At 41.3% G+C, this 25,683-nt stretch overlaps 1 protein-coding gene across 1 annotated transcript in view; it reads left to right on the top strand.

Annotated features, from left to right (window-relative positions):
- The window catches only part of BAHD1 (bromo adjacent homology domain containing 1), a 73,005-nt gene that overhangs the window by 18,244 nt on the left and 29,078 nt on the right, over positions 1–25,683 (top strand). The window lies entirely within an intron of this gene.

The raw sequence follows: 25,683 nt of genomic DNA, 5'->3' as shown, positions 1-25,683 counted from the left end.
GTTGTAAAGAGCCTGTGTCATGGCACAGACTCCAGTCGGGAAAATAGGTCTATGTGGAACCACCAGGAACATGCCCTCAGTGACTGGGCACGTTGGTAAGGGAGAAGGTGCTCTCTCAGGTTTAGTGAAGCTTTTGTCTTAAGAGAATTAGATCTTCTCTGCAGTGTTAGAGATGCAAAAACTCTTCATCTGTGACTTCAAGGATTCAGTTTTGTGCACACTTAGTAATATCCAACTGAACTTTGTAGAATTTACTCTTGAATACATACATAGGATCAGATTGTGGCTGTAACTTACTCTTCAATCGTATTGGTTTAGGAGATATAGAACCCATTCTTTCTATTGTGTGACAAATCTGTATGCAACATTGGAATTTGGCCTGACAAATATACCTTATTTGGCAGGTGCAATATTGCGTACTCTACTTGGGACGGGATTTACAGCTTTGCTCATACACGCAAAACTTCTAAATGTTAATATTCCAGGAGTGAAATGCTGCTGTGTGATTGTTAGAACTTTCACGTTTTATAATAGGTGTGTAAATATGTGCTCTCTAGTGCAAATTGTGACATTTTTAGAAAAATTAAAAAAAAATCTCTAGAATGGCTTGCTCGATGCCACAATTTCCTTGTTTACTTAATGGAAGACACACTGGAGGGTATGATGTACCTGGAGTTAGTGAAAAGGAAAACAACTAGAGGTGGTGGCTAGCTGGAATAGCTACATGGAGGTTGTAGAAGTAATGATTCCACTTTTCCTTCATAGTTGGCAGATTTGACTGCAAGATGTCTTTTGCTCTTCATGGCTGCTTGGCCTGTAGTCAGGATAGAACTGCCTATCTTGGGATTTCTCTCATCTTTCCTCCAGCGAGGAAATTACTAATTACCAATTACTAATAAGGCAAAGACCCCTTCTTTCTCATGCTGGGATGGGTATATTCCAGTTAGGCTAGGAGCAGAAGCAGTAGGTTCTTTTGCAAATATAAGAGGCTTGCAAGTAGGAAGTGGGCTCTGCATGGCTTTCTGCTTGACAAACTGATGCTTTGAGCAAATTTTCACCACATGTCAATAGTGTGACAATCTGGGCTGGCAAGACGGGTGTTATTTGAAGGGTTTGGTTAATCTTTAATTAAAATACATTCATGAATTCTGCCATGGTTTCTTTTCAAGCCTTCTATTCAGGTGATACATTTTTAATGTATGTTCTAAACTGCTTTCAGCATAGTTTCATGGGGAAGTGGTATGCACATCTTATAAATATAAATGTATCAGTAGCGTAATCAGCGCCCAAATTGCACAGGGCTATTCTTGAATAATCCTGTTGAAAACCTTATCTGAGTTCTGTCTGTGTCATGTGGATCAGAAAGACGTCAAAAGTGAATCGGTAGAGGATGCAGTTGTGGCAATATTTGGTCCAGTAGCGTTTGACAGGTTTTCATGCCTGCTAGGATTAGTCTTTCATGCTTGCCAGTGGATGATGCTGACTTACATATGACAAAGTGGATTTATTTAGTGATGACTAATTTTGCATGTGTGTGAGGAAGCTAAATATTCACAAAAACTGGAAGAGCAATAGTGATGGTTACAATGTCCCTGTGTCAATGTGTGGGTGCTCATCTGCACTTGGTTTTGACAGGGCTTTATCATGAGACTCAGGGTAGTAGAAGTTCTTGTCTAGGATATAAATGACCTATATATCACAAATTATACACAGGCAAACCTAGGTTTTCCAAGGATGCTCAGTTCTCTTGACAACTGTGTCAGCCTGACTTCGATGTTCACATGTTTAGGTGTACAACTAAGATGTTTAAAGTACACACCTAAAATGGAATGGCTCCAATTATTCTTCTGCATTCACTTCCTGATTATTAAATGCCAGGAATCCTTCTGTTGTTTATGGAAAGTTATGACTAAGGTGTGGATTCACATGATGGAATGCTCCTTCGTTGGGGAGGGGAACATTCCTATACAAGTCAGCGAGAAGGCTAATTTTTCATGAGCAGGGGATATTTTTGCCTGGAGGAGCATTCAGTTGCATGAGCCCATATCTGCATTCTGAAGTAGTTTAGTCCAGACAGAGGTTTACCTCAGTAAGAACTAATTCTAAGTATTTTGCGGGGTAGGAGGGCAATATCCCTTTCCCTATTATTTGTCCTCCAGCAACAGCTGTTCAGGAGCATTCTGAACACAGAGGGAGATCCATTTATCAGGATAGATGTGACCTCCATGAATTTGTTTAATGTGCTATTAAATCCATTTAGGCCCGTCTTCCCCAACCTGATGCCTCCAGAAGTGTTGGACTACAATGCACATTGTCCCCAGCCATTGCCCATGTTTGCTGGGAGTTATAGTCCAACACATCTTGAGGGGCATTGACTGATTTAGGCCAATGCCCATCACCCCATTATGTAGTAATTCCATAGGTTAATTCTGTTTTGTGTGAAGAAATGCTTTTCTTTTGTCTGTCTTGAATCTCCTGACAATCATATATCTACTTTGAATCTCATTTGCCCTTTTGTTGTCTGCTCACTGAGTTTGGAGATCCTTTGGGAGACCGTTTCTGTCCGCTTGGGTTTTCACCATCCTGAATAAAGGATTTCATTTACAAATTTGGCTACCTCCATAGATCATCCCAACTTCAGATACATGTTAATTAAGTCGAATGTGTTAATTAAGTCCCCACTATTTCCCTTCATTTATTTATATCAAATGTGCAGAACTTATGTAAAGTTTGGTGGGGAGCTGAATAACCCCGCTTCGCCCAGTACTCTGCGGGCTCTATGATGTCAGGAGGGTGTGGCAGTGCCTATCTGATGTCATTTGCTTCCTACCCGAAGTTCCAGGTGGAGTTTCCACCTAGTGCTTAAGCCAGGGTCCAGGCTTGGCTGTGTGGGGGCTTTCCTAGTTAGGGAAATGCAGCAAACTTGAGCTAGCCAAATCCCAGAACAAAGGGAACATGGCTAATTCTGCCCCAGCTTTGCCCACCCTTTCCCCATCTGGAAGGAAGTGGGGGCAGGCAAAGCAGAGCTGGCCAAGTATAAAGAGTGAAGGAGACTCAGGCCTCATCTACACTAAGCGGGATATTGCGGTATGAAAGTGGTATATAAAAGGCAGGAGCCACACCAAGAAGGATATAGTGGTATGAAAGCAGTATATGGTATGTGCCAATGGGCCCCAAAAGTGGTCGGTGTGCTTCAATACCACTATAAAGCAGTAGTGTGGGTCCTGCCTTTTATATACTTCTTTCATACTACTTTCATAGTGGAATATCCTGCTTGGTGTAGATGAGGCCTATGTTGGCTTGGCTTTGGCTTTGCCCATCCTGGCTCCTTCCCCCATTTGGTGAACCAGCCCATTCCTCCAATGGAGGAGCAAAGGGGCCTCAACCAGTTTCTCTTCCTTACACACGGGGCTTCCCTTACTGGGAAAACTTGCAAGTAGTGAAGCAGCAGAGCAGAGGAATCCTCGTCGTTATTTCTGATCTGTGATGACTGATCAGTGGGGATTCCTTTCCCAGCCTGCTTTCTGTTCGTTCTATTAAGAATACTGGCTCCTGATCCATAAGAGGACCCATCTTATTTCATGCCTGCTAAGTTTATTTCTGTGAAGGCCTTTATCAAAACCTGTATTGCTCTTATTTACATGTACATTCCACACACAAAAATCTAAAATACCGTTGTTGAGGTAGGACCTTCTTTTATATCCCTTTGAGACAGAACAAAGGGGAAATGGGTGTTCATAGGGAGCAGAAGGGAGTAGGAGAAAGCTTGTTGCTTAGATAGGCAAAGATAATTTTATAGTAAGGTAGTTACTATATAGTAGGTACTATATTTTGATGGGGACCTGAATTTATTGCTGTTCTTTAATAGAACACTCTGTTAAGCACATTATATCATGCTCTTTGACTTTTTACTAAAGAACTCATAAAATTGTCTTTGTTCGAAGTCTTGCCTTCAAAAATAAATCCCTTTCTTTTTTCCTTTCCTGTTGCTATTTTTAGTAAACTGGAGGCATCCCTCACTTGTCATTTGAAATTGATTTTTTTTAGAAAATCTGTGGGTTTTACCTGAGGGTTTTGCATTTCTTTCCATTATCTTGGGTCAAGCCTATTTAATCAGTACTCCTCAGACCAAAAGGGGAGATCCTATTTTCCAAGTTGCACTTTTCCCAAAAGGAAAAAAAAATCTCCCTTAGCATCTTGTTGCTTCTGGTGATTTCATTTGTCTATTGAGTAAGAACTCTGTTTCTATTAAGGATTGCATAATAGAACACCTATGTCATTCTTAAGCACGCTTTGGTAGTAGTAACACTTCTATTTCTGTACTTACAAGTACAGAAAATTGAACTGAGCTGGTACTTCTGTGTGTACAAAAGTTATTTGGGACACAAATGACTAGTTACATGGATATCACAAGCATGAGATGTTTTGGAGGGAACAGATGTTGCACAGTCTGGAGAGAAAGGAAATAATTGAGTCATATGTAAAGCTTCTCTTTCCTTACTCTACTATGGAATCATCCCACTTATTTGCTGTGTCATATGTTAAGATAATTATGTATAAACTGGAATTGTTTGTAGTTGCCTTTTTATATTCTTTACAAGACTGAACTCTGCCTGACCATTAGTAGTAGTTCTTGCTACTTCTACTGTTCTTCTTGTATGTAGTCTGTTTTTAATGCATTGCCTTTTTTCTGTATTTGATCTTTGGCTAAGGTTGCTGTATTTTAATTTTATACAGAGCTAATTTCTGTCTCTACCACCTTCCCTCCTTTCATCCTGAAGAGCAATAGTATTCTACTTCTTTCACAAGTCCATCTTATCATCTAAACTTTGCCTACACTCCTCCCCCCCCCCCCGCCCTGGCGTTAATGTTTTCTCTCAATTGATGTTAGTTATTCACTGCTTAGGGATTTTGTGTGTTCTGCGTTTCACAGCATGAACATCCACCATATTTAGGATGGGAGCATAATGCAATGGTAGAGCTCTTACTTTGTTCCGAGGTTCAGTCTCTGGTGACTAACTTAAAAAATAAATTGAAAGGCTTTGGGTCGCAAGTTACAGAAAGACTTCTGCCTGAGGCCCAAGAGAGCCAATGCCAGTCCAACCTGGTGTTCTCTAGAATGCTTTGGACTTCATCTCCCATCAGCCAGCATAGCTGATAGTGACAAATGCTGGGAAGTCCAAAACACCCCAGAGGCCGGGGAAAGCTGGAGCAAATAGTAGTGGTCTAGATGGACAAACAGTCTGACCTAATATAAGGCAGCTTCTCATGTTCAACCTTTATTGTATGAAAAATTATTTTACCGCAATCTATTTAACATACCATGGTTGTCACCATTTCCCCCTAAAACAAAAGTTTTGAATTGTTTTTTGTGGTTCCTGCTAAATCAAAGAAACATACAAAGAATTCAAACAGCAGCAAAATGTTTATTTTGTGACTTTTCTCAGAGGGTTCTGTATCTTTCTGCTCGCATCCATTACTCTCTTGTGCAACCCCTGCCCCAACACTAATTTAAGGTTTTGTAGAATGAAAGCTAACTTCACAGATAATAAACTTGTGCCATATTAGAGCTTCTCTAAGTGATACGGCATCTGACAGATGCCGATGTATCCGACCTGGTCTCTCTTGTGCCACCTGGATTGTTGCTGAAGAGATGGCCCCCTCCTTGCCTCCTGTGCAGTTCTGGAATGCGATGGAGCGCTTAGCACTTAAACCTTTAAGTGCTAATTGCTTAGTAATGAAATATTTAATCACCAGGCAATTAACTTTTATGAGGAGGTGGCTAGTGGAAACTGTCTATTCTGATGGAGGTGTTTAATAACTTGTTGAAAACTAAGGTTCTCATAGCCTGTCCGATTCTGGCCAGTGTATTCAAATAAGAGAATCTTGCAAACTAATTAGAATGTGGAAAACTTTACATTTGTTGGTGGTATTGCTAGGGATTAATTTTAGAATGACTGATTTGCTGGTTCCCATTTCCGTACAGTATGTTGATTTGTACACCTAGGTCCTAGGTGAAGCAGCAGCCTTGGCACTGGACCAATACATTTTTACTTTTTCTGGTTTCTGAATTCCTTGTGTAAAAACCAGTGATGTGGGTGGAATTCCCCCCCCCCAATGTTTTATTTTTCTGTGAACATACCTCTGTTTCTAAAATTTCTTTGTTCTATAAATTTACAATATTTATATAACGCTCCCCATTCAAAATTTTGGAGTGGTGTAAAAGATAAAATAAAAACAATGAGAACAAATTAAAATAGATTTTTTAAAGAAGCAAAATGCAAAGTGAACTGTGGCTGGTCATCAAGGGAAGGTTTCCTGGAACAACAACGTTTTCAGGAGGCGCCAAAAGGAATACAAAGTAGGTGCCTGCCTGACCTCCAGAAGCAAGGAATTCCATGGGAGGGGGGCTACCATGCTGAAGGCTCTTCCCCTGGTGGACTCCAGTCAGAGGTTGGGTCTATGTGGAACCACTAATACAATAGTAGGCAAGCTTGGCAGTTTCAACATTGCAATTCATGTTTTTCAGGTGATTATCCCTAGGAGATGTGTGTATGTGAGAGAGGGCGCATATGCTTTGTTGATGTGTAAAGTTGGCGGGCGGGGGGGGGGGGGGCTACTAATACACATAATCAAACCAAAAATCAAGTTATGAATTCATCTGAATGTCTGTGAACGTCAAATCAACACCAAAGCTAAAATTCTTATTTCATGTCAGACTGCAAGTGAAATCAAAACTAAAAGTGGTAAATTTTTGTTTCGCTTTCAGCAAATTCGCAAAACAGGATCTCTTCTCATTTCATGAGGAGGGGAAATTGGAAGTGTTGGCATTAAACCTGTTAGTTTTCGTTTTTGTTTTTGTTTTTTACTGCAAGCTGTAAAAAAACAACAACCTTTGTTTTGGTGGGCAACAGAGTATATCTCTTCCTGCATGTGGAAAGGTTACTGAAAGAAACAAATGTTCAGCATTGCCATAAGGGTCATATGCATTCCACGAATAGCAGCTCCTTGTGAATAGAACTGGAAGGCTTTCGGCTACATCAAGACAGAGGCTAACGGATTAATACACTGCTAAGCTTGTTTCTGTTTCTCAAAATCTCTTGCTTCTTAGGAATCGGTCACAAGCACAATGAGTGAAGATGAAGTGTTTTAAATTGACCTTGCTGATAAACTTATTGGTCTGTATCCAACATTGCCCCTCCACTGATTATGTTGCACCAGCAGGACACACTGCTGGCACAACAGGGAGCTAGCGTTTTCTAGAGAACAAGGAAACAAGTCAAAAAGCTTATTTCTGGAATGGGACAGGACAGCGAAGTGGCCTTCTGCAAGCTCCACTGACTTAGCAAAAGAGTATGCAGTCCAGCTGGTTCTAAATCAGATTTGCCCAATCTGAAATGGAGCTAATAACTATTGGAAGTGATTCTACAGATAATGACAGTGAAACTGGAGGTGCCCTGATGACCTCAGTGGAAGTTTAACTCTGTTGAAGTAGAAGCATTGACAGCCATGGGATATCAAGCAAAGTTCTTTGAGATGTGCTAAAATTAGTGTGTCCGCAGTTTTCAGTGACTTCGTTTTTCCATCCCCGCCCCTTAACTTTAAACAAATAATTAAAACAAATAAGGGAAGTGTATGCTGCTGCCTTTATATTTTTACCACTAATCCAATAAAACTAATGTCCACATAAGCTTTGAATTTGTTTGGATATAAAATTTAAATTACATTAAGTGTGCTTCCCCCCCCTTAATATTTCAAATACTTAAGACTGTCAGGATATAACATTGACAATGGAATGGTTTTTTTAGTTTTGTTTACTAAATATGACCAACACGCTACATCAGATCATGCTCCATTTAGTACTGGGGGCTCCAGTATGGTGCCTATGGGCGCCAGTGAACCCAGGTACACTTCTCTTGGTGCCCACCCGGCCCCAGGTCCCTCCTGACTTTTATTAATGTGTTCTAATTAATTAATTTAAAGCAAAGTGCTGCCTTCGAGCACCATCTTTATTTAGGTTCAAAAGAATGGTTTGATGCTCAGCTCCCATCTCTGTCATGTACTTAAGATCTTAGAAAAGTTGCCTTTTCTTTAGTCCTGCCATTTGTCTTTTAGGAAATGAGTATTTTCTGACCCACCATGGCAGATATTTTATGAATGGGCAAGTCTCCCCCCACACACACATGGCCGCCATTTCATGAGAGTACCCACAACATTCTCTCAAAATCCCAAATGTGCCCGCTGACCTAAAATGGTTGGGGATCCTGATTTAGGGCGTTGGAAATTTTTCCAGTTCAGTGTTTTCTGGAAAATCATCTTACTGGTAAAACCTTGTGAGAGGTTTTCTGTTGGCCACATTCAGTTGATCAGCGGGGGAAACAATGCAGTATGTGTTGTTTTCCCCATGCATGCTGGTTGTGTGACCAGCATTTCCCTAATTAACTGTGCTATGTTGCAAGTTGCCATGTTGTCCGAACCCAGTGCGCAGCAGGGTGGCTACCCATCCGCCCCACAACCCATACTGCAAGCCATGGCTTGTTGGGTGGCTAAGAGTCACCTCTGACATGCACTAGGTTCAGATAATGCAGCAACCCATGACGTGGCACAGGTAATTACGGAAATGCCAGATGCCTGAGGTGAGGATACTATGTTGTTTCTCCTGCTGATTGTCCAAACCCAGTCTATAAATCTAAGGAAAGTTAGGGACAATCCCCCCATCCATCTCTCCAGCTCCAAAACTTTGTAGCTGTGGGAGATGGAGCAGGGGGTTGTTTTTGTGCTTGCTGGCAGAAGTATTCGGACTTCCTCATCTACCTGTAACCAGAACATCCAACCACTGCAACTTGAGACTCAGACTACAAATTACGGAAATCTCATAATGTGTTGCTGAATGTTAGCTTTTTATTTACTCTAGTGTAAGCGCGCATGTGACCCTGCTTTGGATTGAAACCATCACACACCAGAAAGGAAAGATTAAACCTACCACCCACTATTTTTTAATGAAGTTATTTCTTCCCCTCTCCCCGCCACCATCATGGAGTGAGGTTAAAAAGTGAGAGAAGACCTTCATTGAGGCCTGTGGCAACTTTTTTCTTTTTCTCTTTTCCTCTTTTGGGAGCAAACAGTAGGGATGGGGGAGAGCAAAGGTTTCATCCTCCTTTCCCGATGCGTGGTGGGCCCAGTCCAAATCAGGGCCTCACATGCTTAACACTAGAATGAATAAAAAGCACACGTTCTGCTATACGGTCAAGGAAACTCGTAGCCTTGGCTTTATATTTGATTCCTCGCTCTCCTTTATTCCTCATATCGAGGCAGTAGCTAAATCTTGTCGTTTCTTCCTGTATAATATTGCCAGGATTCGACCATTTTTGTCTGTCTCTTCTGCCAAGACTCTCGTTCACGCACTGGTTATCTCTCGGTTGGACTACTGCAACCTCCTCCTCTCTGGCCTCCCCTCATCTCACATCAGTCCGCTGGTCTCTGTCCACCACTCTGCCGCTAAGATCATCTTCCTGGCCCGCCGCTCTGACCATGTCACTCCGCTTCTGAAATCTCTTCATTGGCTCCCAATTCATTCCAGAATCCAATATAAACTTCTCCTGTTGACCTTCAAAGCTTTTCACGGTCTAGCTCCTGCCTATCTCTCCTCTCTCATCTCACACTATTGCCCCGCTCGTGCTCTTCGCTCCTCTGATGCCATGCTTCTTGCCTGCCCAAGGGTCTCTACTTCCCTTGCTCGGCTTCGCCCATTTTCCTCTGCTGCCCCTCATGCCTGGAATGCTCTTCCAGAACACCTGAGAACTACCAACTCAATCACAGCTTTTAAAACACAGCTAAAAACTTTTCTTTTCCCTATAGCTTTTATACTTTGAGTTTGTTCTGACTCTATACTGTTAGCTTCACCCTTCCCGGTGCCTGTTTACACTTCCCTGTGCCTGTTTGCATTCTCTTTCTCTCCTCATTGTTTACTACAACTTTATTAGATTGTAAGCCTATGCGGCAGGGTCTTGCTACTTACTGTGTTATCTGTACAGCACCATGTACATCGATGGTGCTATATAAATAAATAATAATAATAATAATAATAATAATAATAATAATAATTCATATAATGTGTTGTTTGGCTCTTAATAGGCAGGGGCAAGTGATTGCCTCTATCATTGCATTGAACATTTGACGTTCTGTGCTAGAGAGAGAGAAAGAGGCTGGGGGTCTTCTTGTTGTTCCTTGCCATGGATTTATGAAATCTTGCCAAGGTGAATGGAAATATAGACCCCCTTCTAATGTTGCAGTGTGATCATGCTAGTTGTCTTTACAGTGATTCGCCATAGTATGACTCTTTATGGGAAATTTGTTGATGATGCTGAGAGATGGATTTTGCTATTTCTTGTATTTGTATGGTGACTAGCAATAAAACCAAAAGCTAGGATCCATTCAGAGTTAGTCTGCAATTCTGTGTACGCCCAGGTAGTTCACGTCCACTGAAGTCACAGGTGCCAGGTAAGGTAACACTTAAAATATTTGGAGATACATCTTCAATGTTTTCTATCTATAGTGCTACACTATTTTAGATTCATTCTGAAATGCCGAACTTGCTGGATTCAGGGAAATAACGTGAAGTGGCAGGATTTCCCTTTCGTTGAGTTTCACGTCATGAGGTGAAACATAACACTATGTGGAACAGCAAAATATCCTTGAGCTGAATTTCTAGCAGGCTCTGTAAAGCAGCCAAAAAGTCCAAAGAAAATCCCATGGGTGTTGTTGATTAACAATTAAGAAATTCCCCTTTGCCCTACACCTTGTACCTCAAGAGGGGAAAATCTGTGATGGGGTCAGCGTCTAAGTTTTTTAAGGACATCCATTTCACTGTGCTTTACAAGAACCAGGACAATGTTTGGGTAAGATAAATCTAAATGCGTGTTAAGGGCGCTCGCCCCCCTCCCCCCCAGCATGTATGAGTGTGTTGGTGGCTTCTTCAGCGTACAGTACAATTCTGGCTAAGAAGACCCTGTGGGGAGTGTATTATATTTTCAGACAGTGGCATGGGGTGAGTGCTGGATTATCCAATAGGCACAGATTTCCTGTTTGCATACATATATGAGAACAATAGAAATTCAACAAGATCTGATGGATAGATGTCTGTTAATCCCCTTGCTCTAGAGGTCATTTCATCACTGCACATAGACCTATCCACAAGAAAAACCTTCATTGAATGTGATGTATGCTGCTTGCCACCTACCTATCTCAATAATACATTTATCCATTATAGGATAGAAAGACTGTATGCAGAATTTGTCATTGACATTCAAACCTGAATCAGAAAGAAAGAAAGTTCCTGTACATTTAAATGAAAAGGCATGAATGTGGGGAAATATCTGGGGACTCTGGATAATTGTTTTGGGTTCTCTGTGGATATTTTGGAGGCTAGAATCTTCTCAGGGATGGGACCTATACAATGTAAATATTTATAGATATTTTGGGCTCCTATGATTAGAAGAGGGCCTAGAGCCTAGAAAGACTTTAAACCGGCCCTGCATGGAGTAGCTGCCCTAAGACATTTCAGGTGATCAGATGAAAGTAATAGAATGAGTGGAGAAGCAAAGCAAATGCTAGCTGCGTTAATAGTCAACTCCACAGATGAGTATTTAGGGGGTATCCCTCACGACCTGGTAATAGTGGACGTTTTGTAAGCTTTAGCCCTTTATTGGCTTTCAGACTTTCTCTGGGGAAGGCTTCTGTATTGACTTGAATGCTGAGGACCCCCTGCTAAATTTGTCATGGAAATTCTGTGTTTTTAAAGAAGGTTCTTGGTCATGTTCAAGGGTACACAGTCACTTTGCACAGAGCTCTGGCAAGGCTTATTGGGCATCTGTATCACTCACAAAAGTCAGCATGAACTGACTGCACCCTTAAACGTACTCCACATTTCCCTGTGAACTGTGCATTGCAAGGGAAAGATCAGTCCTGGTAGGCAAGTTGTTCAGAGAAACCGCTCATTGTCTTCTCGCTGAGAAATGTCTCACTAAAAAATATCCCCAGAACACAAATTGAAAACCACATGCTTAACCAATGAAAAAGGGAGATATTTGGCTTCCCTCTGAACCCTTAAGTGAAATAAAAAAATGTAGCTTTCAAATGAAAGGGCAAGACTGAATTGATAATTTTTGCACCCACCCAGGTTGCTGTGAAATATCTCTTACTGAAGAGATGCCAAGATCAATAGTTCAGAGTGACTGAATTAAAAACAACAACACAAAAATGAGCCACTAGATGGAGGAGGAGAATCTGCCCTTTGATAATACCTATGGAAAGGCTAAACAATATGTATTAATATTTATGAATGTTAGTGTTTGTCACTGAAGTTTGGTTTTGGATGTAACCTCTCAGTGTTTCACTATTCATGTAGTTAAGAGCAATGGCAGGCCCTCCATCATGTGACACCTGTGATGCTTGATCAAGTTTAGTCATCTGTTTTTAGCAGAGAGAATGTCACTCGCAACTTGGATAAAACAGATCCATCAGACTGTCTAGTGATTGTTCTTACAGTTTTTGCTCCCAAGGTGTGGTAGACATGCTGCTGCTCTTATAGTAACTTGTCTGGTTTTTCTGGGCGGTTACAGGTAAAGTTGTGTTCCACTGTATCTGTTTTGGATGCATATAAAGTGTAATAGGCAAATGGTTGCTTTGATTTTCTCTCTCTCTCTCTCATTCATTTCCCCAGAATTCTGTGCCCTGGTTTTGTAACACATTTGAATTCCTGGAGCCCGATGCAGGCATTCAGCCTGTCCACTTGAGGGCTAAAATTGGAGCAGGGATGTGGGTATGCATGCCCTGCCCCCATTGACCCTGATCTTCCCATGTTGAGGAGGAAGCTCTGAAGAAGATTTCTACTTCTGTCATTCCTTTGTTTACTAACCTGCTTTTGACTCAGCTATTCTGACTTTGCTACCACCAGTGTTGGCTCTGATAACTTCCTCTTGGAGACGGAGTTCAGTAAAAGAAAGCCGAGATGCTCCTTAGTCATTGCCAGGGACATGTGCATTCTGTGATCCCTCTTATTGCCAAAAATCTAAATTCTGTGCCCAGAATATAAACTTACTGCTGCCTCAAATTCATACTTCCCAAGGATGCCGCAAGGACTTGGATCACTAGAAAAATATGGGCATAACTGTGTAGTAACTGTGGCAAAAATATAGAACTGTGCAAGTCATTGAAATGTTACCTTTATTGATGTCTAGATGCAGGTACAGCCCTGGTGTTTTTCTTGAGCATTGCCCTTGCCTCTCTAAGCTGTTCTCCAAGCCACTCAAGGGTGTGAACTTGAGCTCCTCAGTATCCACATCACTGACTGGAGCTACTTTTCTGGTCTCCCTCCTCTCAGGCTCTTGCTTCAAGCATCCTCTTTATAGGCTCTCTGTGCGTTTGTCTTAAAAGAGCCTGCTTGTTTTAAAACTTGTGTACCACTTTTTCACTTCCATTTCAAAAGTGGTTCACAAAGTACAAAAGCCAAAACACACAAACACAATAAACATCCAGAAAGCAAGGCAAACAGTAAAGTCAAAAAGAAACAGCACATCAGCAAAATCCATATAAGGGCCAGGAACAATTGTCATAAATTTCCAAAGGCCGGCTAAAACAAAACTGTGTGTGTCTGCTTTCAGAACTCGTATGGGCAAACGCAATCCCTGAGGGGTACAAAGAAGAAACAAGTGGCTTTTTAGACTCCTAGTAGCCACTTAGGAGCAAATGAGGGTGGGGGAAGTGTGATGGGGGCGGGTATGGAGGCACAGAGAAAAACTGGCGGTTCCACTTGGCCAGAGGCTGCATGCAGATAGCTTACCATATGGGCCAGCCTTCATGCACTTAGATTTAAAGCACCCACTGCAGCACTGTTTGTTGTGTGAATTGTCCCCCCAAGTGACATCTTCAGGAAACCGAGGAGATATAAGTTGAGCTTAGTCCCAGCCATAAATATTGAGAGCCCCTCTCCTTCTCGTTCAGACCATGAAAATCTAAATCAGGAGAGGCCAACCAAAATTGAGAGGGGGACCTGATCACACACACACCGGCCTTCCACGGGCCTAATGATGTCTGGGTGTGGCCACATATACCTATATCATTTGGTGCCTGGCAGAAACACAACCGAAGGATGATCCTCCCCGTATATCCGCCAGGAACTGGCTTTGCTGCGTGTGGGTCTTTTCCCATTGGGGAGAGGATGTGGGGCAGGTGAAGTGTCAGGGACTGAGCCAGCAGCTGGAGAAGCTTTCCACCAATTGCCACCTCAGGAAGGCAGCTTCATCAACGATCAATAGATAGGAATGAGATCAAAGATAACAGCAGGGTTTTCTCCGTGAGGAACCCAGGGAGGCTTCATGGGCCAAATGGGCAACTTCTGCGGGCTGGATTAGGTTTGTGGGCCAGAGGTTGCCTTCCTCTATTCTAATTCAGCGTCGCTGTCCTAGGCTGCTCTGGCAGTCTCTGCACAGCAAAATCCATTTAAATGATCATGTCTTAATCCCATAAAACATTGGCTTGAGCTGGCTGTTGAGTACAGAGGTGGGGAACTAGTGAAAGCAGATCCAAACAGGCAATAGCAGTGAGTTCTGTGGAAGTCCCTCTTTTAGTAGAGTCACAGCTGTAAAATGACAACAATCATACAAATGGAACTCGCAACAAAATGTTGCAGTATGGAGTACTCCTATTCAGCCATGCCTTCTTTAGGCATACTCTCTTCCATTCTCGCACCCCACCCAAACACAGCATTCTGTGGCCACAAGGGGTCTAGTGGAGCCAGTGTGCACTTCCTTATTAGCAGGGACACCGACATCATCTCCCATCCCCCTCAGAATTTCCTGTTCCCTCTGAGTTGAGCTGCAATCCTCTCAGCAGCTGGTGGGAAATGGATCTTCCCAGCAACAATATATTATTCCCTGTATTGGGGCGGGGGCTTTGTGTTGAATGGGAAATTAAGACTCAATAACTTTACAAAAGACCCTGCTGCCAGTAGAGTTGAAAACTGCTAGAACTGGTTTGTTGATATTGCCGAATTTGTGGGCTCTACTTGGGGCATTTCATGATGAGCTCCTGCACTTCAAAATTTACCACTAGACCACTGGGGGCTTCTGTGTATGCTTGATCTTTTCAGTTGGGGTAATTTCCCCCCTTAGGCCCCCCCCCCCAGAAGATGTTTTCTACTTTTGCAAACTTTGGGGTTCCCTCTTATTTCTCAATAGCCCTTTTTGGACCATATGGCTATTATGGCTCAGCACCTGAGTCTGCTGTTAATATATACAGTATGTTATGATTTCTATCCTGCTGTAATAATTTATATTTATTTATTTATTACATTTATATACCGCCCCATAGCCGAAGCTCTCTGGGTGGTTTACAGAAGTTAAAAACAGTAAACATTAAAAAATATACAAAATTTAAAAAGCATCAGAAACATAAAGACAACAACAGTATCCATTTAAAAACAACAGTTCTGGGGTCCGTTAAAAAACAAACTTATCGTTGTTAAATGCTGTTAAATGCCTGGGAGAAGAGAAAAGTCTTGACTTGGTACCTGAAAGATAACAGTATTATCTTTCATTATTATTAATATATTTATTTCTTACCCACCTCTCCCTCTGGATCGAAGCGGAGAACAACATTGGATACAAAAATACTATAAAATACAAAAAACTGATTAAAAACATATAAAACTATTACATTATTAAAATAACAGCCAGATATCTTAAAATTTGACTGGGTAGGCCTGCCAGAAGAGATCACTCTTTATGGCTTTCTTAAATTCGGAAAGACTTAAGTTTGTGAATCTCTCCTGGCAGGCCATTCCACAGTCTGGGAGCAGCAGAAGAGCACTACCGTCTTTAGGACTTCCAACTCTAGGAAGGGGCACTACCGGCATATTAGCTGATGCTCATAGTAGGCACTCCTGGCTATTGCATTTATCTGGGCTGTCATTTGGGGCAACGGATCCAGGAGCACCACCAAGCTGCGAACGCAGTCTTTCAGGGGGAGTGTAACCCCATCCAGAACTGGTTGAAACACCTCCAAACCCAGGTTGGGGCCTTTGACAGTAAGCACCTCCGTCTTGTCTGGATTCAGCTTCGGTTTGTTTTTTCCTCATCCAGCCCATTTCCAGGAAAAATATCCAGAGTAGTGTACAACTTTTTAAAACACACCATATAATATAATCAATAAAAGTACAAATACAGCAATTAATTTCTAAAAGCAATAATAAAGAACATAGTATCACAAACTCTTAAAAGCAAAAGCAAAATCCTATCAGCAGCAAGGGCAAAAGGTGCCATTTATTAAAAGTGGCAGCAATAAAGCTGGGGGCTGCATTTTAAAAGCCTGTCAAAATAAGTATCTTCACTTTCTGGTGAAAGAGAGGCATGGGAGACTGACAGATTTCAGTGGGGAGAGCACGGCCACTAGAAAGGCCCTATCTCATTTCCTGAATCCTCTCAATTGCCACCAAGAGCCAGGCTTCTGTCACTGATCTTAGTTCCCAGGCAGGCCTGCATGGGAGCAAGTGGCCCCTAAGGTCCCATGCGAAGCACAGAAATTGGTTTTGGGCACAGAACCAAGTAATTGAAGAATCTCTGCTCATTCCACCTCTTTCTGAGATACGTTTCTGGCTATTAAGGAAGCAAATGTAGGCTTGTCTTCTGTGTAACTCAGATGTGTCTGCAGTGAAGGGATGAATAGGATTTCTACTGGCCAGTTAGAAGGGCTTCAGGCTCCTGAATAGCTCTTTGCTCCGTTCTGTGATTAGCAGGAACAGTATATATTATGCACAATTCACTTAACTTGCTTAATTTCCACTGTTGTGGATCCAGACCAAGTTAGTAGCATATAGTTCCCATTGCAATCAACGAGGCTTAAATCAAGACTAACTTGTTCCATTGATTTCAATGGGGCCTAATTTCAACTGGCTTTGAGTCTGGATCCAACCCATACTTTTAGAATTTGGGTTAAGCTTGACTTGGAAATTAAAAATATAGAATATACCCCCAATTTGTTAGACATCTGCTTTTGGACTGTTCTCCTGCCCTGTAGAACTTGCTACTCTTCAAATCCTCTATTCACCTGTTCTTCCTGCCTTCTGGAATCCTATTTTTCCTTCTGCGTTGAATTCATGCACTCACGGTTCTGTAATAAAAGTGAATAATGTGTTTAGCACCAGATTACAAATCTGCATATTTTGCATGACTTTGTACACAATTTACATATTTTCATGAACATGACAGATGTTGAAGTATAGTTGGTAGACATATGGCATTTATCCTAAAATATTATTCTGAAATTGTTGTCCTTAAGTGTGAGCAATGTTGAATCAGCTGTTACATCTTCCCTCTTCAGGCAATTCAGAACTCAGAAAAAGAGATTTCGACTATCAGGCACACCAGCTTGGTTCTTTTTCCCCCTTTCCCCCCACATTTTACATCAACTTCAAACTATGAGACTTCTGTTTTACAATGCAGATATAGGCTATTCATGCATAAGGAGGGGAAATCATGAGTTAATTAACAACTAATCATGAGTTAATTAACTTAGTTTTTGTGAACCGCCCAGGGAGCTTCGGCTGTTGGGCGGTATAAAAATGCAATAAATAAATAAATAAATAAATAATAGGTTAACTCTGGGTTGTTTAACTCATGAACAACCCCAAATGTGTGGGTTCACTCATGACGAAGCAGCCTACAATCGGGTCAATTGGAGGTTGCATATTCAAATTGTAAGTGGCTTGCACTTGGCACACAACCAGGTTAATTAATCCACAATTTGCTGCCATTAGGTATGAACTGGTTCAGTATTTCTTATGTAGCATTTTTTCAACATACATGGTAATTGTTCAGAGTTCCTTAGTATTTCTAAAATTAAAAAAGCGTGTAACTTCCCAGAAATTGAAAGGGGGAAGCAAAGTTGTATGTTGAACAATTGAATAAATTCAATTTTTGCCACAGGAACAAGTAAAAAACAACACAAATCTTAAAACTGCACCTGCAGCATGAGCAGGAATATTTAACTTTTAATCGAGATGTTTGAATGTAGTAATGAGAAGTGAAACTTGAGTACTCTAAGGCGGAATAGGGGGGAAAAAACCAGCTATGATTCAAAGGAAGACTTTATTGAAAGAAAGAAAGAAAGAAAGAAAGAAAGAAAGAAAGCCAAAGAAGAGCATTGTCATCTTGCATTAGAGGCCATCAGGTTCATCATTTCACCTTTAATTTGGCATGAAAGAAATGAAGTTTTCAAGAGCCCTTGCTAGATTTTGGAAGATGTTACGTCTCTCCCTCTCTCTTTCCCTTTCTCTAGACTTATACAAGCCAAAAGAGAAACATATTTATGAAAACTGGCTTGATCTTTGAACCTCTTTTAATGCAAAGCATTTCCCACATTTGTATTTCTGGATTTATATATTATATATTATATTAATTCTTGAGGGGAAATGATGGCGGTTTCTTCTGGGCACTATTTGTGCACCTCATATTTCCCATGAAAAATGTGGGTGCCTCTTGGTAGCCTGACTATACTGTGGATGCTAAAAGAAATGACTTGAACTAAACTCTGGCAGGGTCTTGTGGAAGTCTTGGGGCACCGATATTAGAAGCTGCCTTCTACCCAGCCAGGCTCTTTGTCCGTCTGGCCCCATTTTGTCTACTCTGGCTCTCTAGGACCCCAAGCAGAGAAAGGTCTTCTCCATCACCTGCTTACCTGTTCCTTTGAACTGGAGATGTCAGGGATTGGGATCGGGACTTTCTGCATGCAGAGCACACGCTCTACCGCTGAGCCATGATTTCTCCCCAAGAGAACAGGTTCATATTTACTCAATCCCATGGAAATCCAGTTATGTTCATCGTTGTCCCTTTCTTGCTTCGGTGCGGTTTTAGCTGAATATTATTAAACGGCCATGACAGTTTTCTTCTCATTGGAATAAAGCTTGGTGATTATTTTATAGCGCCAATGAAAATATGCCATTGTCCTTGTCAGTCATGTACTCCTACAAAAGGCTGCTTACTTGGTCAAATATTAAGACTAGCAAGCAGTGCAATACTCCAAAGGATTAAAATACATGCAATTAAAAGTGAGTTCCAAGGGAAAGGCCAAACCTCCAGTTTCTTAAGTAGTGACCCTGCAACTACTACCTACATTTGAATGTGCTTGCCTTGTGGACTTGAAATCAAACACTTCCAGCAAAGACAAGCCCTAGGTTTGATAACGGTATAGTGCATCCCTGTAATTTACTGTGGAGCGTGATTGCTTGACAGCAGTATAATTGCTAGGATGGGGTAGGCACCCACAGAGATTCAAGGTACCCATATGTTTGCAGCTACAGTTTTCAACAAGAATGGAAACAGCTGCTTACTCCACATATTTCTTGCATTTTGTGTTGGACTGAAAAAGTTCACCAGCAGGTATGGCTGCGGTTATGTAGCTCCTCTTGGAACAGTTTCATAGAGCTGAGCAGTTTTGTGCTCGATATATCTCAGTGAAGAAAGTGCCAGTTTCAGAAGTGTTCCTTATTCATAGCTGTACTGTGCAAGTGAGGCAAAGCAGTGCTTATTCAAAAGTTATGTGCAATTAACGTGGAAGTCTAGGAACCGCCTTTTGGGGATTTTCATTTTAGACTGGGGGGTGGCGAGGTTACATTTCTTTCCATTTTCAATTGTTAGTTTTAAAATTGACTTTTGTACAGTCTGCACGGAGGAAATGAGAGAGCTCTGGTTTTGAGACAAAAGTTAAGATTTCAGATCTGTTGGAATATTCCGAAGTGGGAACTGTGCTTGGTTGATTCTCAGGTGCTCCTGTGACTAGAGCCCCCAACACATTTGTCTTGGAATGTACCTTGACCCCTTACTCCAGGGCAGTCTTTCTCAACCTGGTGCCATCCAGAAATATTGGCTGTGCTGGCTGTGGATATGAAACTTGTTGTCCAGCACATCTGGAATGCACCAGGTTGGGCAAGGCTGCTCTAAGGGCTTCATGTAACTTTGATGTATATGCCATGCTCTTGCATCATCAGCAATTGCACGCTGAGATTGCCAGATTGAAACAAGGTTTGTGTGAAAGTAGAATTTTGACATGTGCTAGGAGAAGCTGCCTCATCTAAAGCACTCCCTAAAGGCATGGAAGACCTGGCCCAATTTAATCTGACAAGTTTACTCATTGGGCCTGTATTTATCTGCATGGTTACGTCTATATTAATTATATGTAAATTGGTTTTAAACTTAGCTGTCACAGTTTCCTCAAATAAGCCTGGGAATTAGAGATATTGCCACTGTCACTCCCTCGTAACAGGCATACAAATGCACAGTTGGGTTTATAATGTACAGTATTGTCGTGAAGATGCCAGCAATTCATTTTAGCTGTTTTCCTCAAATTACAGTTGCCAGTGGGGACTGTGTAGGTGGGTGACATGACACCTTTACTCTCTTGTTTATAGTGTAGGAGGGCAGAGGCCATGTCTGTAGTGTAACTAGATGCTAAAACCTTGATGTGATGTGGAGGGGTTTTTGTACAAGCCTGCTGTACCCAGGCCACTAGTTTGCAATACATGGAAATCATTCAAGTTAGGGCATACCTATATGATCATAATAATATTGACTGGGAGCAGTACTCAGGAATAATAGTATTGGCACAGCCCATTGAAACATCCAAACCAGCATCCCCCCCAATTATTACTTGGTGTTGTAATAGCCTGACATTCTCCAATATGACTCCACCTCCAGAAATTTCAGGCTATGCAACATCACTGCTTTACATTTTGGGGGGACTTTGATGTAGAATATATAGCCTGAAGTTGTACGTTAGACCCAAAATTATTAATTGTTCTTCTTCGTGGTCTCTGTACATCACACATATGGGTTCTGCGTCTGCGTGGAGCCTCACATCAGAAACTTCCATAGCTGATGAAAAATGCTTTTGTTGGGAACTCTCCCCTACCATTGTACAGCAGGTTCCCACTCATGCCCTTGCTGGGAACTTAGTCCATGAGAAATATCTTGTAGATAGTGCTGAGGAGCTGTTTGTTTGTTGTGTGTTTTTTCTTACCCCCTTTTGTTCATTTTTCTTAATGGTTTTTTAAAAAACCTTTTCAGTTTGTTTCTCTGGTTCACCTCAAGTAGTGAAGTGGCGCATGACCTTGAAGGCCCCATTTACAAAGTGTGTCCATTGTGGCAGTAAATTACAATCACCCTGGTGGTCACACTTTATGCCTTTTGTGCCTAGGTGGAGTTCATGTTGTAGAGACTTGCAAATTTTGTATGTCTTTTTCCAAACAAACGAGGTGTAATAAGAGCCAACAGACCTAAAGTGATTCTGTGCAATGTGACTTGCAAGCTGTTGATTCTAGCCAAGCCAAGGACCTCCATGGCAGCACCAGAAAATCCAGGCCCATCCTACTCTGGGGCGGTTGTAAGCAGCGAAGAAAATTTACAAGAAGTCCCCAAACCCCAAGGCATCAGTAGCGGCTTTGCCTAAAAAGAAAAAGGTGAAGGACTGCTCATAATGTGTCAGACCAGGTGATTCCACTGGTTCTTCCATTGTTGGACTCCTTTGTTTAAACCACAATGGAGGCACCTCTTCCTCCTCTAGTAACAGAGCCACTCTCTATCGCCTCGGAAGGAGAAATTCGGGACCTATCTCCCCGTTGAATCTCTGACCCTGAACTCAGAACTGGCGCGTGTTTGTCTTGCTTGGAAGCATTCATTTCTGTTTTTTCTTAACCACAGTTAAGCATTATGCCCAAACTGGGACAAGTTTGAACCAATCTTGACTGTGGCTAGTTCAGACAAGACAACTGTAAACCATAGAAGCTGCGTTGTTTCAAGTAACCAAAGTTAATATTAACCATTGTTTAAGGTTCTGATGAAGTGACCTGGTTTGCATACCTGGTAACAGCAATTCCTGGATTGTTTAATATCTAGAAGGAGTGAGCAAGTGTGCTTCTGCTTTCAATTAACAACCAGGAATGTTCCTGGGTTGTTACCGTGACTTCTGAATCCAGAAACTCTGAGTTGTTTAGGGTTAAACAACCTAGAGTTAACCTAACAACAATTAAAAGAAGCAATGAGCATGTGGAAAGCAGCACATTTGTTTGCTGCCTTTCGACCCCAACAATCCATGTTTAAACAACCCATGGGTTGTCGATATGTGCTAATTGGGCCAATGCTAAACTTTGGTTAATTGAAATTGAAAGCAAACAAAAGCTTACAGTCTCATCACAGCTGTGCCAGAGGAGGCAAAGGGACAGTGCATGAGCTCCAGGCTTGTGCACACAACAATAAACCATTGTTTCATCATTATGTCCAAACCGAGCCAATATTTGCAGAGTTGGAGAAATTAAATCATCTATTAATTTTAGAATTCAGCCTAATGTTGGAAGTTTATGGTATATAAGAAATGTAAGTAGGCCTGACAGAATAGATTCATATCTGGATTGATAAAAATCAATGATTTTTAAAATTTAAATCAGATTTTTGAAATTTCCTTAAAACAAAAGAGCCTAGGTCAAAGATATCATGATGAATACTAATATACAAATTCTAATCTATATTATTAGAATATTATTAATAATAAGATTCTAATTATTATTATTATTAATATAATCTTTTTTTGTATCCCCCCTTTTGCCCAATGCTGGGCCTCAAGGCGGCTTTACAAAATTAAAACATACAGAAATATGAATATGTTAACAGCAGTTTATGGAGATGGGAGGTAACCTGATCAGTCCTATTCTGCACTGCAGGTGGTGTACAGAGGTGCAGGCTCTCTCAAGGCTTTGCCTCTCTCTAAGCGCAGAGAGATCAATGAATAGAGAATTTGGGGAGATGGAGTAGATCTGAACAAGGAAGAGGAGCCTGGATACAAATGCAAGGGATAGGGGAGGGGAATAGAAAGTGAAACCAAAAGTGAACAGAACATATTCATGCTGTCCTGACTGCTGAGGAAATGTGTGCTGCATGTATCCTCCACTGTAGAAGGAAAATACCTAGCATAGCAGCAGCAGGCTGTAAAAGAGACCCAATTTGGGGAGATCTTGTTTCTATACCTGCTGTGGTTGAAATTGGCTATTTAAAAAAAGAAAAAAACTTTGTTGTTGTTTATTCGTTCAGTCGCTTCCGACTCTTCGTGACTTCATGGACCAGCCCACGCCAGCTTTCTGTCTGGCGTGGGCTGGTACATGAAGTCACAAAGAGTCGGAAGCGACTGAACGAATAAACAACAACAAAGTTTTTTCTTTTTTTAAATAGCCAATTTCAACCACAGTAGGTATAGAAACAAGATCTCCCCAAATTGGGTCTCTTTTACAGCCTGCTGCTGCTATGCTAGGTATTTTCCTTCTACAGTGGAGGATACATGCAGCACACATTTCCTCAGGAGTCTGGACAGCATGAATATGTTCCGTTCACTAAACTGAAATAGTTAACCATTCAAAAATCTATGTGCATGTTTTGTTAATGTTTGTTTGTTCGTTCTTCTGGTTAGTTTTCTCCTTCAACAACCTTTTTAGCACAATTTAAAAACCTGTTTGATTGTGGTTATTCTGACACATCATGACAAAGTTATCATGATTAATGCAACAGTTGGAGCTGGTTCATCACTTGAATGACTTCACAAGTTCTTTCTACTTTAGTACTAAAATGACCAAATTATCATTCCATTTTTTGATGAAAATTAATCTGAAAACAATTCAGAATAATTGCTCAGTGTATATCCACCTTCTAATGAAACTTATTAAGGTTATTTTTTTTTAATCTACTAAAAATGATGATTGAATAGAATCTTCCTCACTAGTGATTTCTACTGTCATTAAAATTGAAAAAGTGTGTTCTTCAGCGAAGCAATTTAAATCATGATTTAAATCAATTTGATTCAAATCAAATCAGCCCTGATTCTCGTCATATTTTTTAAAATAATTTTATTTCACCTTCTGTTCAATGCTTGTGGTTTAGGAAATTTTGGTGCAAGTCATGTAAAGGTTTTTTCACTCCCTCAAAAATTGAAAGACTTTTACTACGATTCAAATACCTGAAATGTAAGTCATTAGAATAGTGATGGTATGTCAACATAAGTACTCTTAGCAGAAGGAGTTGTCTTTGCCCTATGTTTGTAAATCTTGTTGACCATCCTGGAAGTTATTTTCAGATGTGATCTCTAGTAATAAAAAAGAGGCTTGGCAGCAACTTAATACTTCCAAGTCTAAATGCAGGAAGGCACCTTGTCACTGGCCTAACCCTAGAGGTTATTTCAAATAGTTCTGCAAGGAGGAAAGAGGGAAGGAATAGATTTGTTTCGGTTGAAGTCGACTCCCTCAGGGCAGCCTAAATATGGTATTGATTTCTTCAGTCACTAGTTTGGGTTGTTTTCTCCTAGACAGAGGCCTTTTCCTTTCACAGGGACAAGGAGCTGTAAGATAATAGAAACTGACACTCAGTGGCCCCTGTAGTAGTTGAAGATTATCCATTCATTGGAAGGCAAAATAAAAGTTTGGACTTCATTGTTCCTGTTCTACCTCTTTGAAAAAGGAAAAGGGCTCCATGTCACCTTTCAGTTGATAAGGGTGAATGCTTCAATTGGTTGACATAGGACCAAATTACACATTGGAAAAAGCTGCGGTATGTGTGTGTCCTGTTCTCCTTAACCAAGAGCAACTTTTGGCGCGAAAGACCATCTTTGGGAAATTCCCATGCTCCCGGTGTGTGTGTGTGTGTGTGTGTGTGTGTGTGTGTGTGTGTGTAGCTGCATCTTTTCCACTGTAGAGTAAAAAGGGATGCAGGTGTGATTTTGGGAGACCCCTCCTGCTTGCTACTCGTGAATATTTTCATAAGAAAGGCAGAAATATTTATATGTGTGCACTCTTCCTATCTGATATGGTACCCACATTTTGTATGCTGGTATTGGGACTGGAGTACAAAACGTATGGTAACCAGCAGCCCTTAAATAATGCTGCATTAATGTGAACACTACTTATGTAAATTGGAGGCTGCTGGAGCAACGAGTCTCCACCTGTATAACAGCCGTTGTCTTACTGCTCATGCCCTTTTTTCCAGGGGGTACTATGCGTTTCTCTGGGGGTTTTCTCAAATGGATCGCAAGCCTGCAGAGGCAGAAAAATGGTTTGGAATAAATGAGGTAATTGGGTAAATTCTAGCCCTTAGAGCTGCATAGGTGCCTGATCTTTCCTGCCAAATACTCATCCAAGATGCCATTTAACGTTGCGATGGTGGTGGGCTTTCCTACTCACAAATATGCCCATGAATTTTTACTACCCTGCCTGACCCCACGCACCTAGGTTAGTAACATGCAATCTGAAAGCAGGGCTGGGAGAGAACCAGTCTTTGTTCATGCCTGGTTGCCTGGAAGTAATTCTTTCTTTACCACATATAATCAGATGAGGCAGCTATTTTCAGTCTTCCCTCGTTGCTCCTGTATGGCTCCTGCTTGTATTATTTGACTCCCCTGGACAAGGTGCTATATATTTTTGTCTCTGCCATTCCTGCACTCAGTGCAACTCTTTCTGACACCAGGGTGTGGTCTCCTATAGCCAGGGCTTTCAGCAAGGCCTGTCATGTTTCCCCTAGTGTTCATCCGGCACAAGTCACCGTTTCTCTCTTCCCTTCTAATTCTTTTTATACAAATTAAAGCTCAAATGTATTATGAACA

The sequence above is a fragment of the Elgaria multicarinata genome, chromosome 2 (assembly GCF_023053635.1).
Source record: "Elgaria multicarinata webbii isolate HBS135686 ecotype San Diego chromosome 2, rElgMul1.1.pri, whole genome shotgun sequence".
NCBI classification, from domain to species: Eukaryota; Metazoa; Chordata; class Lepidosauria; order Squamata; family Anguidae; genus Elgaria; species Elgaria multicarinata.
Note: the sequence above shows the minus strand (reverse complement) of the source record. Positions and strands in the feature narration are given on the sequence as shown.